We start from the raw sequence: 12,509 nt of genomic DNA, 5'->3' as shown, positions 1-12,509 counted from the left end.
ACGATAAAACGAGAAAAAGGCATTTTCGATATCTACAAACCAATAAAGATGTTTTACTGCCGCAACGATTAAATTGCACGATGTAAAACAAAACCGGCACCATTTTCATTTTTATTTCATGGACGCATTAAAATGCAATTATTAATGCAAACCCGGCCGTTTCCCAACAGTTTTTTTTCTTTTCGATACACCGTGAGCCTAACCCATACGGTTATGTTAAACACGTCCTTCGCTAAACGCACACGAGACTTTACGTCGTGGAAAAGGCATCAATCCGAAATAATTACGGCCGTAGCGTCGCCTCGGGTCGGCCTTAAACCCAAGCCAAGGTGGATATTAGCCACAAATTTCGATTGACATAATATTCATTTACAGATTTATTGCGACCATGCAACGATTAGAAGCGTGCACCGCATCCACTACGAGTTTCTACAGATTCGGAGCTACAAGTTAACTAATTGGATTGAATTTACTATGATGTTGGCTGGAGTCGGGGCTTTATTGGGGTGGTTTGTTACCTAGTTGTTGGAAATTGATTGGAATAAAAAGTACTCAAGTGGCCATTTAAGTCTATTATTGAAACGAAAGGAGAATCAATCCGTTCCTCAAATGGTTTATCAGAAGAGTCTGAGGAGCCTGAATATGATACTTGAGATGTTCATGAGATGAAAACATGATTTTGATGTCATTGATTGATTAATAGAAAGTCTCGGAACAAAACATTATCCACAATAATTTTCCTTAGAGATGAATCTTTCTAAATATGCCAAAGGATATTTAGGATTTAAGTTTTTTGGATGAAATGTGGAACAAAATAGATCATCAGATAAAGTTTTAGTTTAAAGAAAAGTCATATATTGTCCATAACACTTTTGATTCTAAATGGGAGCTTTAGAAGAATCTTTCTAAACATGCTGAAGGATATTTACAAATATTCATTTGTTACGACACAAGATAGATGGGAAATTCATCAACATTTTAGAGATTAGGGATAATAATTGGTGCCTATAAGATAGCGACATTACTTTCCGGTCCGCTAATACATAAATAAACAATTGGTACAGTTGGACAGTTTTACGTTCATATTGGTTTGATCCCTTTGCTCCTTAAAGCAGGTAGCATAGACGTAACAGTCGTAAGTCTTATAGACGGGAAAATATAAAGATCCTTATCAATCCGGCTTTATATATAGGACTTCTATTCCTGGCAAGGCAAGAAACCCTTATCAACGAACAACCACATTTAATTTAAATGTTCCGCAATCGTCGTAGACAATCGGATCAGAAAAACTGCGTAGCCACACAAGACAAGAACTGTACCATGTAGATTAACCGCTAGGATATAATTTACACAAGCCCCATCCGCTTAATTAAAATATTTCGAACGGTAGGCATGGGCGTTCCGTTTAACTGATTCCGTTCCGAAAGCGCGTTTAATTTACGGCCCCGTGGCGCGACTAATAAATGGCGTTTATATCAGATTGTCTCAACACTTTTCGAAAGGGAATTAGGCGTGCATTTTTGTGCCATCACGCGATTAAACGTGGAACAGCGAAAAGTATGTTCGGCGCGTTGTCCGGTGATTAATCCAGCAATATCTGTATCAATTTGGAACAGTCGGCACCTCGGGGAAACTGCCCCGGGTCACGCGATCCGGCCGGGGTAAGGCGAAGCACTTTTTTCGCGTCGCTGCGTAATGGGAAACACGAATTGCACACTGTTACAAAATGGGTCATTATTAGGAACATATCCATTGTTGAAACTCTTAGAAGTTCGTGGTTTACTGCATCATCTTGTATTTTCAAGAGCAAATAAGTTTTCTTTACAATTATCAGAAAGGTTCTTCTAAAGTTCTTGTTCTTCTGAAAGTACTACAATTATATCAAAAAGAATTCATCTCTAATATCTTTCCTTGTTTAGAAAGCTTCTTCTAAAGCTCCCATTTTGAATCAAAGGAGTTGTGGATAATATATGACTCTTCTTTAAACTAAAACTTTGTCTGATGATCTATTTTGTTCCACACTTCATCCAAAAAAGAAATTTCCTTGTAAAACCTTTGAGCACTTAATCAATTGTATCAAAAAGTATTGGACTCTGGTTTTCATCATCTCTCATCTCTAAGATGTTGATGATTTTCTCTTCCATCTTGTGTTGTAACAAATGTATACTTGTAAATATCCTTCAGCATGTTAAGAAAGATTCTTCTAAAGCTCCCATTTTGAATCAAAGGAGTTGTGGATAATATATGACTCTTCTTTAAACTAAAACTTTGTCTGATGATCTATTTTGTTCCACACTTCATCCAAAAAAGAAATTTCCTTGTAGAACCTTTGAGCACTTAATCAATTATATCCAAAAGTATTGAAACTCTGGTTTTCATCTACTCTCATCTCTAAGAATTTGATGATTTTCTCTTCCATCTTGTGTTGTAACAAATGTATACTTGTAAACATCCTTCAGCATGTTTAGAAAGATTCTTCTAAAGCTCCCATTTTGAATCAAAGGAGTTGTGGATAATATATGACTCTTCTTTAAACTAAAACTTTGTCTGATGATCTATTTTGTTCCACACTTCATCCAAAAAAGAAATTTCCTTGTAAAACCTTTGAGCACTTAATCAATTATATCCAAAAGAATTGAAATTCTGGTTTTCATCATCTCTCATCTCTAAGATGTTGATGATTTTCTCTTCCATCATGTGTTATAACAAATGTATACTTGTAAATATCCTTCAGCATGTTTAGAAAGATTCCTCTAAAGCTCCCATTTTGAATCAAAGGAGTTGTGGATAATATATGATTCTTCTTTAAACTAAAACTTTGTCTGATGATCTATTTTGTTCCACACTTCATCCAAAAAAGAAATTTCCTTGTAGAACCTTTGAGCACTTAATCAATTATATCCAAAAGTATTGAAACTTTGGTTTTCATCATCTCTCATCTCTAAGATGTTGATGATTTTCTCTTCCATCTTGTGTTGTAACAAATGTATACTTGTAAATATCCTTCAGCATGTTAAGAAAAGATTCCTCTAAAGCTCCCATTTTGAATCAAAGGAGTTGTGGGTAATATATGACTCTTCTTTAAACTAAAACTTTGTCTGATGATTTATTTAGTTCCACACTTCATCCAAAAAAGAAATTTCCTTGTAAAACCTTTGAGCACTTAATCAATTATATCCAAAAGTATTGAAACTTTGGTTTTCATCATCTCTCATCTCTAAGATGTTGATGATTTTCTCTTCCATCTTGTGTTATAACAAATGTATACTTGTAAATATCCTTCAGCATGTTTAGAAAGATTCTTCTAAAGCTCCCATTTTGAATCAAAGGAGTTGTGGATAATATATGACTCTTCTTTAAACTAAAACTTTGTCTGATGATTTATTTTGTTCCACACTTCATCCAAAAAAGGAATTTCCTTGTAAAACCTTTGAGCAATTCATCAATTATATCCAAAAGTACTGAAACTCTGGTTTTCATCATCTCTCATCTCTACGATGTTGATGATTTTCTCTTCCATCTTGTGTTGTAACAAATGTATACTTGTAAATATCCTTCAGCATGTTTAGAAAGATTCCTCTAAAGTTCCCATTTTGAATCAAAGGAGTTGTGGATAATATATGACTCTTCTTTAAACTAAAACTTTGTCTGATGATCTATTTTGTTCCACACTTCATCCAAAAAAGAAATTTCCTTGTAAAACCTTTGAGCACTTAATCAATTATATCCAAAAGTATTGAAACTCTGGTTTTCATCATCTCTCATCTCTAAGATGTTGATGATTTTCTCTTCCATCTTGTGTTGTAACAAATGTATACTTGTAAACATCCTTCAGCATGTTTAGAAAGATTCTTCTAAAGCTCCCATTTTGAATCAAAGGAGTTGTGGGTAATATATGACTCTTCTTTAAACTAAAACTTTGTCTGATGATTTATTTAGTTCCACACTTCATCCAAAAAAGAAATTTCCTTGTAAAACCTTTGAGCACTTAATCAATTATATCCAAAAGTATTGAAACTTTGGTTTTCATCATCTCTCATCTCTAAGATGTTGATGATTTTCTCTTCCATCTTGTGTTATAACAAATGTATACTTGTAAATATCCTTCAGCATGTTTAGAAAGATTCTTCTAAAGCTCCCATTTTGAATCAAAGGAGTTGTGGATAATATATGACTCTTCTTTAAACTAAAACTTTGTCTGATGATTTATTTTGTTCCACACTTCATCCAAAAAAGGAATTTCCTTGTAAAACCTTTGAGCAATTCATCAATTATATCCAAAAGTACTGAAACTCTGGTTTTCATCATCTCTCATCTCTACGATGTTGATGATTTTCTCTTCCATCTTGTGTTGTAACAAATGTATACTTGTAAATATCCTTCAGCATGTTTAGAAAGATTCCTCTAAAGTTCCCATTTTGAATCAAAGGAGTTGTGGATAATATATGACTCTTCTTTAAACTAAAACTTTGTCTGATGATCTATTTTGTTCCACACTTCATCCAAAAAAGAAATTTCCTTGTAAAACCTTTGAGCACTTAATCAATTATATCCAAAAGTATTGAAACTCTGGTTTTCATCATCTCTCATCTCTAAGATGTTGATGATTTTCTCTTCCATCTTGTGTTGTAACAAATGTATACTTGTAAACATCCTTCAGCATGTTTAGAAAGATTCTTCTAAAGCTCCCATTTTGAATCAAAAGAGTTGTGGATAATATATGACTCTTCTTTAAACTAAAACTTTGTCTGATGAACTATTTTGTTCCACACTTCATCCAAAAAAGAAATTTCCTTGAAAAACCTTCGAGAAATTAATCAATTATATCCAAAAGTATTGAAACTCTGGTTTTCATCATCTCTCATCTCTAAGATGTTGATGATTTTCTCTTCCATCTTGTGTTGTAACAAATGTATACTTGTAAATATCCTTCAGCATGTTTAGAAAGATTCTTCTAAAGCTCCCATTTTGAATCAAAGGAGTTGTGGATAATATATGACTCTTCTTTAAACTAAAACTTTGTCTGATGATCTATTTTGTTTCACACTTTATCCAAAAAACGTTCGAGCAATTAATCAATTTTATCAAAAAGTATCAAATTATGTATTATATATATTATCAAATTTTGACTATACATAAAATGTCTTTGGGACGCCTTAGAGATACACAATGAGCTGACAATTGACACATGAATCATATATCATTCCCTCTAATACTAAATTTTTAGTAAACAATAACATCTCAATCAAATTTATGCACAACGAAAAACGTTCAGACTAATGCACATTCCTTGTAAACTAGTGTTTTAAAGTGTTTTTTAGTAGCTTTCCACCTAAAATTGCCCCAATAAATCGATTTGAAAACACAGAACATTACTTAACGTAACTGGAAAAACGCTTATATATGAAAAGGGTAATTAAAAATTTAAATTTAGCTTAAATATGTTTACGTTAACGCGATCTTTAATTTAAATGGACTGCTTTCACAAGCAAAACAAATCACAACAAATTCCTGGCGTTTACACAACCGACAAATTGTTTGGAACGATGTGGTTGCCTTAAAACTGCCAACATTACACGGTGGCAAAAATCTCTAAATAAGACCATACAAAGACAATTTCAAATAGCAATTTCATGCCGGATAGTTTCTCTCTTGTTTGGCTAAAACCTACTGACATTTAAAGGTTAAACGAGGTTAAAGTTTACGGCCGGTTTTTCGGTGTAAAACCGCAATTTTTGCCACAGGAACAATCGGGAATTGTTCCTCCGAGTCCCAACTACTACAACCTTTGCCACAATCAATATTTGTAATCGCCCCGTCTCATTTATTCAGTGTCTTCGTGTCTTAAGGAAAACGTATAATTAAACCAGACATAAACAAGTCATTATTTCCTTTCACTGAAGTCCCAGCTCCAGTTTGAAGTTGCTAAATGTGGCACTCATGACTCTTCGGTAAAATTCGTAATAGATTTTTTATCGGCATTTCGATCTGGTCGATCGTGGGGGAGTGTTTCCTAAACAGAATTTATATAAGGTTATCTCAATTCATCGATTAAATAAACATGGGCAAGTTATTGGACACCCGGAATGGGTGGATAAAACCTTTAAGGTATTTACCATTTTAAATGATGGAGTGCGGAACATTTTTTCCTCGTTCAACACCTGGTGCATTGTTAGGAAATGCATAGGACTAAATTGATTTGTAGTAAAGTGTAAACGGGCACTAAAACCCAACAATTTTTGTTCTTGCCTAGACGCATTCGATCCGTACCCTTTTAAGGTTTTTCCTTATTAAAGTTCCATAAAAACACCGAGCTTTAAAACGTCCTCCACACTTGGCGAAGAATTCCGGTCGAATCTGTACGTGGTGTCACACCACACAAGTTAATTTAATAAAATCCCACCCAATTATTTTTTTCGATTAACTTTCGCCGGACTGAAATTGTTTTTTTCTTTAATTTTCCCTCCCCCGGGGACTTAATTATTTCTTTATTATTTGATTAAGCAATTACCGGGACCAATGAAGGACCGTAATAAAATAATTACGTTTCAATTGGTTAATTAAATTTTTAATTTAATTAAAACCACCACTAATGATTATTAAATTCTTTGCCCGGAATCGTCTAGTTTTGAATCTAGATTAAAAATTCAGTGATTTTATTGTGCACATCATCATGTTCACAAAATTATTCCAAACTGCATTAGATAAATGTTTGTACAAACAGGAATTTACAGATGTATTCCTTTAGCATTAATGGCATGTCGAAATTAAACAGTTCAGCGGCATAGGTTTTGCAGGAAATTAGAAATACTTCAAACGCGTTGCAGCAATAATAAATTAACAGGTTAATAACACCGATCATGCCGGATCTTTGAGAGGTGCATGTTTGTTTAAGGAATCCATTGAGAGGAGCCTCAGCCACGATGCATTTATTTTCTTGTCACTGATTAAACGGAAAAAATTGTTAATCTAACTAACAACAGTAAATAAATAACTGTACTATGGTTAAAAAATGTTGTTTTAACGTGACAGGAAAATATTAAGTTACTCGATTGAAATAAATTTGAAGTTTTAAAGTTATTGGGTAATTTTAATTTTGGAAACAAACCACTTAAGGTTACAATCATAGTTGTAAATAAACTTTTAAACAATGGAGACATAAAACTGGGACAAAAAAACGACTTTATTGTTAATTGTCTTAGCTAGCTTAGCACCTCGGTTGTTTTTAGAAACAATATAAATGGTTGTGTCTTACATTTAAATGTGACACATGTTTTCATTTAGTTAGTTCATTCATTTTCTTTTGTAGTTAAAAAACAAATTAAAACAAATAACCATACTTTTCCAAATTATATTAAAATATCAATTGATTTTGGAAATAATGGATAATTAATGGTAATTATGAATATTAAAAAAATACTAAATTATGAAACAGAAATTATTTGTATCTAAAATATATGATATATTGTAATAATTATATTAATATATTATATTTTATCAATGATATTTAAATGAGTTTTAATGTTAAAAGCAAAGTCAGTCATCCAATTTTTTATTTATAATTAGGCTAAACAGACATTAAATTTGCATTTCAATAAATTTTTTATAACAATAATAATTTGTACTATTCAACTATACATAATTTTTTAAAAGCATAGTAATAACACAAAATATTTTTAATATACTTTTTTTTATTTATGTATTTTTCATAAAAAATAATGAGACTAAAATTATTTAAATTTAAATAAAAATATTTTTGCATTAAACATATAAATTTCAATACAAAAACATCAATTAAATTTGTAATTAATAAATAAATATTCTTCTTTCATAATTTGAGAATTTTTATTATACATATCAAGACACACTTTTTTATTAAATAAATAAGGTCCTTAAAATAACACAACTGAAATTACAAACAAAAACAATAATAATTTTAAAATGGCAAAGTTTTTCAAATTAATAATCGTCATTTCCTGTTTCCTTTTCTTCATTTTTCAACATAGAGTAAAATTTTAAATTAGAATTCATTAAAATTATATTTAGAAAATTTATATAATTATATTGAATAAATTAGATTCAGTCTTTAAAATAAAGAAAATTAGTTAGTTGGAACAGAAACAACAGAAAAACAGAATAAAGTGGTGAATTTACTGTTATTTTTTTATTTTTCAATATAGAGAAAAATTGAAAATTTTATTTAAAGTTTTTATACTAAATTAATTTTGGAAAACTAAATTAAATAATAAAAAAGTTTTATTATATAAATAAAATTAATTAATTCGGACAGAAACAACATAATTTTAAAATACTGATATTTTACAATTTAATAATTCTCATTTTTTTTTATTTTTCAACATAGTGTAAATTTGAAACTTTTAATATAAAATAACTTTTGGAAAACTAAATTAAATTAATTAAAGTTTTTTTTAATATAGTGTTGATATTTGAAAATAAAGTCTTATTAATCAAATTATTCATTAAAAATATATTAAATTTAGAATATTTAAATCAGATACTATTTGTTTTTTAATATATATTATTTTTAATAAATTTTTTAAAATTAATAAAATTTATAGGACAGAACCGTTTTTAAAATATTTCAAATTAATTATTCTCCTTTTCTCTTATTTTTCTTTCAAGTTTCAACATACAGTAAATTTTGGAAATATGTTTTATTTAAAGTTTTGATATAAAAAAACTTACACATACTGTTAATTAATAATCAAATTAATCATTAAAAATATATTAAATTTGGAAGATTTAAATCACAAGTTTTTTTAATAAGTAAATTACACTTAATGAAGTATTTAAGATTAATAAAATTAATTGAATTTTGGTGGAACAGGACAAACAATACATTAATTTTATAATACATATTTGAATAAAAGAAACATTTTTGAAAATTAATATATTAATTCTTACTTATTGTTATTTTCTTTTCATTTCATAACTTACAGTTCATTTTTAAAATAAATATAAGTATAGTTTTATGTAACTCAAATATTTATCTGTTTTTTTTTATTTTTCATCATAAAGTAATCTTTGAAAATATGCAAAACTTTATTTAGAGTTTTGATGTAAAATAACTTTTAGAAAACTAAATTAAATATTGAAGAAATGAATTTTTAATATAATATTAATATTTGAAAAGAATTATCAATTAAATTATTCATTAAAAATAAATTAGATTTAGTATATAAGATTAATAAAATTAATTGAATTTTACTGGAACAAGACAAACAATATATTAATTTTAAAGTATTTAAATAAAAGAAATAATTTTATAATTTTTTAAATAAATATATTAATTCTCATTTTCTTTCACTTTATAATTTACAGTTAAATTTTAAAATTTATAATCCTTTGTTTAAAGCTTGGGTTTCAAATAATTTTATGGAAATTAATCATTAAAAACAATTTTTGTTGAATTTTAGTGGAACTAAACAAAAATTATTTAATTTTCAGTTTTAAAAATTTTAAATTAAACATTTTAATAAAAAAAAAATAAAAATAATTAAAATATAAAAAAAGATTATTAAAATATAAATTTTTCATTTTTTTTAATTAACAATATTTTCGTAAAATATGTAAAAACATATTATAGGCGAATTTTATTAATGATATAATTTACAATAATGTTTATACTGTGTAGAAAATTATTATAAATCACCATAGAAATTTTAAGGTGATTCAAAAGTAATTTCATACTTCGTCTCAAAATTATTAAACGCCATTTTAAAAAAGAGAAACAACATTTTAAATGATGCCAGTAATGAATCAATTATTTTTTTTTAGATGCTTAAACAATTTGTACGTGATTAGTCATAAATAACCACACCATTAAATTATCAATCAATCAAACGAACTGTACTTTTATTTATTTTTTATAATTAATTATTTATGAGCGAAAATTTTACGACTTTCAAGAATCTAATTAGAAAATTTGTTGATAAATTTATTCAATTGTCATTAGACATTAATAAACTAATTATTATTATTATTTATTTTATATTATTATAAATTAATAAATTTTATTTTTTGATAATAACTTTAGATAATTATTGTATTTTTCTATTATTATAATAATTTTTAAGGAACTGTAATTTTATTTGGTAATTATTGTAATAAAACTTACATCAGACAATCCAGATGAATTAAATAAAAATCCCAAAGAACATAAACAAACACCACAGTCAGTCCAAACGTACAAATACAAAATCAAAAATAAACACACCCCCAAAAAACAGCACACAGACGAAAAACCACCCCCACGTAACGATATTCGAGAGGCGTCCCGAAAGAATCGCACCGGAGTTCACACAGTGGAGGATCGCCCGTTCGTGGACGGTGCCGAAGCTATGTCACGCGAGTTGTGCGGAGCACGTTGCCGTGATCGTTGGACAGAAGAGCGCCACGACCTCCCTGCACCGCGGTTGGTTGGAGACTGGCGCTCCGGCGGCGGGACTCCCGCTCTCGCTTCTGCCCGCGTTAAGGAAGGACCAAAATGCGCGGACGCTGGGGGTCGTTTGGGGGTTCGGACCCTCGCTTTTTATTTTTTTTTTGGAGGTTGTTGGATTTATTGTTTTTCGTCATGCCAACTTCACACGGGTTATTGTTTAAATTTTTTAGGATTTCGTTTTTAAGGGGGTTTCCGTGCGGACGATGGGAATTTATTGAAGGTTTCACCATAAAATAGTAATATTTTAAATATATAAATATCTATTTTCGTTATTTAAATAAATTGGTCTATAAAATGATTAAAAGTTAAAATATACTAATTAATATAATTTTTAAAAAAATGTTACAGTTTTTACTTTAATCATGAGTTTATTCATATACTATATTAACATTTTAGACAAAAACAGGAAATAATGACAATGTTCATTGAAGTTTATATTTATTATTTTTTTTTTTTTTAGATATTCGATTTTGAAATTTTTGTCAAGTATTATAGATTTAATAAACTGCAATAATATAATATAATATAATTAATAAATGTATCAATAATTATTCTAACAAATTGTTTTTTTTTTATGTAATTATCAAAATTATATTTATTTCGACAAATTAAAATTTTAAAAAAGGTGGTATTGATTATGTTTTCATTCTTTGTGAAGTTTATCTTTAATTTTTTTGGATATTCAATTTTGGGATTTTTGTCGAGTATTATAGAATTATTGGACTGTAGAAAACTATTGAAATTTAAAGTAAAAATGATATATTTTTTAATTAATTAATAAATTATATAATATATAATTTATTTGTGTATTAATACGTAAAATTTTATAAAAATTTTAGAATAAACGGGAAATAATGATAAATTTAGTATTTGTAAATATTATAATAATAATAATAATAATAATAATAATAATAATAATTAGTCCAACTTATTGAGAATTTTTATAGTAATTATCAACATTATAAATATTTTGAATAATTAAAATTAATTTTTTTGGACATTCAATTTTGGGATTTTTGTCGAGTATTATAGAATTATTAGACTGTAGAAAATTATTGAAATTTGTAGCAAAAATGATATATTTTATAATTAATTAGTATATTATATAATATATAACTTATTTGTGAATTATTTCGTAAAATTTTATAAACATTTTAGAAAAAACTGGAAATAATGATAAATTTAGTATTTGTTTTTTAGTAAATATTATAATTAATAAATGTATGAATAATTAATCCAACATATTGTCAATTCTTATAGTAATTATCAACATTATATATATTTTGACTAATTAAAATTTTAAAAAAGATGATTTTGATTATTTTATCATCTTTTCTTCACTGAAGTTTATATTTAATTTTTTTAGACATTCAATTTTGGGATTTTTGTCGAATATTATAGATTTACTGATCTGTAGAAAACTATTGAAATTTGTAGCAAAAATGATATATTTTATAATTAATTAGTATATTATATAATATATAACTTATTTGTGAATTATTTCGTAAAATTTTATAAACATTTTAGAAAAAACTGGAAATAATGATAAATTTAGTATTTGTTTTTTAGTAAATATTATAATTAATAAATGTATGAATAATTAATCCAACATATTGTCAATTCTTATAGTAATTATCAACATTATATATATTTTGACTAATTAAAATTTTAAAAAAGATGATTTTGATTATTTTATCATCTTTTCTTCACTGAAGTTTATATTTAATTTTTTTAGACATTCAATTTTGGGATTTTTGTCGAATATTATAGATTTACTGATCTGTAGAAAACTATTGAAATTTGTAGCAAAAATGGTATATTTTATAATTAATTAGTATATTATATAATATATAATTTATTTGTGAATTATTTCGTAAAATTTTATAAACACTTTAGAAAAAACTGGAAATAATGATAAATTTAATATTTGTTTTTTAGTAAATATTATAATTAATAAATATATGAATAATTAATCCAACATATTGAGAATTTTTATAGTAATTATCAACATTATATATATTTTGAATAATTAAAATTTCAAAAAAGG

At 27.3% G+C, this 12,509-nt stretch overlaps 1 protein-coding gene across 3 annotated transcripts in view; it reads right to left on the bottom strand.

Moving 5' to 3' along the window:
• Positions 1-10,529, bottom strand: part of LOC109603085 (netrin receptor UNC5C-like) — a 191,123-nt gene extending 180,594 nt beyond the window's left edge. For all 3 annotated transcript variants that reach the window (XM_049965827.1, XM_049965829.1, XM_049965828.1), the window contains exon 1: positions 10,139-10,529. The gene's annotated coding sequence lies outside the window, so the exon portion shown is untranslated. The remainder of the gene's footprint in view (positions 1-10,138) is intronic.
• Positions 10,530-12,509: the final 1,980 nt, after the last annotated feature.

The sequence above is a fragment of the Aethina tumida genome, chromosome 4 (assembly GCF_024364675.1).
Source record: "Aethina tumida isolate Nest 87 chromosome 4, icAetTumi1.1, whole genome shotgun sequence".
Classification (NCBI taxonomy): Eukaryota; Metazoa; Arthropoda; class Insecta; order Coleoptera; family Nitidulidae; genus Aethina; species Aethina tumida.
The sequence above is the reverse complement of the archived record's forward strand: the minus strand, read 5'-3'. Positions and strand labels throughout refer to the sequence as shown.